The sequence below is a fragment of the Triticum dicoccoides genome, chromosome 1B, assembly GCF_002162155.2.
Source record: "Triticum dicoccoides isolate Atlit2015 ecotype Zavitan chromosome 1B, WEW_v2.0, whole genome shotgun sequence".
NCBI classification, from domain to species: domain Eukaryota; kingdom Viridiplantae; phylum Streptophyta; class Magnoliopsida; order Poales; family Poaceae; genus Triticum; species Triticum dicoccoides.
The window spans coordinates 474627490-474630720 of NC_041381.1; the positions used below are offsets into that span (position 1 = coordinate 474627490).

The 3231-nt window shown below is 40.9% G+C and overlaps 1 long non-coding RNA gene across 6 annotated transcripts in view; it reads right to left on the reverse strand.

The window, feature by feature from the left end:
- LOC119342156 overlaps nt 1–3231 on the reverse strand; it is a 5628-nt gene that overhangs the window by 1761 nt on the left and 636 nt on the right. Inside the window, exons 1-5 of one of the 6 annotated variants that reach the window (XR_005165421.1) lie at nt 2846–3225; nt 2031–2117; nt 1533–1683; nt 879–991; nt 284–372 (exon numbers count right to left, since the gene is read on the reverse strand). This is a non-coding gene — a long non-coding RNA (uncharacterized LOC119342156). Of the gene's footprint in view, nt 1–283; nt 373–878; nt 1684–2030; nt 2118–2845; nt 3226–3231 lie in introns of those variants that run through there. The other 5 variants (XR_005165428.1, XR_005165416.1, XR_005165415.1 and 2 more) reach the window with 5 other exon arrangements.

A 3231-nucleotide genomic window follows, 5' to 3' on the forward strand; every position in this document is an offset into this window, starting at 1 on the left:
TTATATATTCATTTCCCATTTTTTTCCAAGAAGCCTATTATTAGTAAGAATTAATGGTCAGAATATTCAGTGTGTAGTATTTTGGAAAATACTACAGCAAGAATCTCACATAAGAGAACTTGCGCGAAATAAATAATGTGTGTGCCTATCAAGGCGACACAAATACTATTCTTTTTCTTGTTTAACATTCAACCAAGAGAATAAAAGAAGCATAGTTTCTTTTTACCAATTAAAAGAAGCATAGTTTCTTTTCACCAATTAAAAGAAGCATAGTTATAGGCACCTGTGAGATCATCTTCAAACGTGGAGGCACTCAAAGCTGAGTCACCATGAAGAGAAGCATAAATTCTGAGTGCAATGTTGTGTATGTAGCTGAAATTCAACCATCAAAGACAACCTTAATAATAAGCAATGATTTAAACAAGCAATTGTTGAAGTTAAATGCAACTAGATAAGAAGTCACATTTGATTCATGACCATCGAGCTGAAAATGACACCGATAAAAGCTGAGTCACCATGAAGAGAAACAACTAATGTGAACCTCGGGTTGTAAAACAAATAGGATGAGTCGTGTGCTGATTGCAAAAAATTGTACTTCTAACCAAATGACCATGCTTCATGAATAGATGACAATATAGTAACAGGAAAGTGAAGCACGGTGAAATTTTGTAAGCTACTAAGGGCATAGGCAAAGCTCACACTCCAGCTTGTACTGCTTGAAGAAATCAACCAAAAGCACCCAGAAAGATAAAGGGCATTGTGGCCAGGGGCGGACCTAGAGAGTATCTTGACTGGGGGCAATCTATTTGAGTGGGGCGTATTATGTAAAAGCTCACAGAATATAAGCATATTTTTCAAAAATCAGAAGCAAATCTTACTGGGATTTCAAATTTTGAGAGGGGTCCTGGGCCCCCACTCACCTCAATGTAGGTCCGCCCCTGATTGTGGCATCCAATGAATGTTGGTAATTGTACCATCACACTAATTTAATCTGCAAAATTCATGTCGACATCACTGATCATGATGTATCAGGTTAGGATAAAATCATGGGGTTTTCCCAAAATAAAACAAAACAAGCCCAGTTAGAAAGAAATCATAAGCCTATCAGACAATCAGGCAATTATGTTAGCATGTCAACAATCAGATAGAACAGAACCTATAGTCCTCAATTTTTTTCCTTCTAAAAAATGTATAATGCTAGAAAAGAGAGTTAAATAAAATGTTACACGAATCAGCATCCAGAAAATTCATAGAAGCACTGAAGAAAATATGAACAAAATTTATGTCAAAACACCTATACTTTCCCCGAGAGCAAAAATGTGTAATGTTAGAAAAGGGAGTTAAATAAAATGTTAGGAAAATCCGCATCAAGAAAATTCATAGAAGCAATGAAGCAAAGATGAGCGAAAAATTTAATCTACACACACACACACACACATTCAGGCAAACAACTTACTTCGATTGAATCCATTCCTCTGCATATATGGCATAAAGGCATCTAAGGAAAAAAAAACTTGATGATGTTAGTTTACCTTGCCAAGATCATGAAATCCATCTAACCGAATAAGAAGCCCCATCAGTGTCCGTTGGATCTCACGGTCATCACTAGTTCCCTCACTAAATCTTCTCTCACCAATTGCATCGATTTCATCCATGAAGATAATGCATGGCTAGAAATAACAACTTGATGAAAATGAAACAAAATTTGTGAGCACCGTAAATAAACTAAATGGTGATATAAGCTAAAAGATCTCAGAAGTGCACTTTTACATATATGGAGATCAGTTTGATTTCTTCTTCTCCGGAAAAACTGATACTGAAATCTAAAGCTTAAATTTTTTTCTAGTGTTGAACCAGAATACAATTAGATGACATGACATCTGAGTCAAGGGAACTATCAAAGTCATAGCTTGAATCTCAACACCAGTAGATGCATAACCATCTGCTAACATACGTTTCTAACAGATAATAAGGAAATTAGGTTTAAGACCAATTAGCTTTGCAAAAAAGAAAGGCGGAGCAAAACTTACTTGGTGATCGCGTGCATAGCCGAACATTTCTCTGATTAAAAGCGCAGTTTCTCCGATATATTTATCAATTATAGCACTTGACACAATCTGGTTTTTTGACAACACATCAGTGTAATGTAATACTCACAGAATGAAAATACCAAGTACCATCAATCAAGTGAAAACCACAGCTCCAAAAATACAGCATGAATGTTACTGGATATAGCCCTTGATAATAATGGCTTCCCCATAGAGTAGAACGCACTGGAAAAAGTTAAACAAACATACACTGGCTCCCATATATTGATCTTGTATCTGACAAGTGGGCATCAACATTGTGGCTGCTGGTGTACCAATTCAGCTTGTAGCTGTCAGCTAATCCCCTGCTGAACGGCTGAACGGTTATGCTGTTCTCACTCATGTGCTACGCCTATTCAAACTTGCTTAATTTAATTTGTTAGTACTATGTTAATATTGACATATTAACTGGCAGAACTCATGTACTAACAGTAAATCCCAGCATACTTGCTTAATTTGCTACTATCCGGACTTAATTCTTTTAGCGAGAGGTCAGGTATCACTTGGGACAACCGAGTTTCTTTTTAATCTTTGTGGACACTACACTTAACGCCACAACCACCTAATGGTAATGGATATGTCAGGCGGGACGGGCAGCAGCGCACCATCAATAAGTTTATTTAACAGAGTAAAATTCAGTCGCAATCAGTCAATCTCAATCAGGTTCAGATTTGGACGCGACCTTGAAACGAAGCCCCAACTGGGAAGAGCAAGGTTGCAAGAACAAGCAGATTGACGATGGGTTCATGGAAGCTTACCAGGCAGGCAGTCCGCCCGGCGGCTTGAGCAAGCTGCTGCTGGTACCCTACGCGCAGTCACAGTCCGCACCGGCCGGGGCGCGGGGGCACTGACGCGCACGCCGCCCGCCGCTTCACCACGCCCACGCTGTAGTCGCCACCGATTCACGGCAGGGCAGAGGGGCGTCGACCTCGTCCTCCTCCACATCATCATCGGCGACGCCTTTCCCCTCCTGACCCCAACACCATCATCCCCCCGCCGACTCGTCTCCGTACAGCGACGGCGACTCCGGAGGCTCCGAGACCTGGGACACCGACATGAGTGACTTGTTGGCACTGGATCTCCACCACCCGACGGCCTTGTGGCGGCTCAGGCGTAGCAGCGGGCCCCGTGCTCCTTCTTCAGG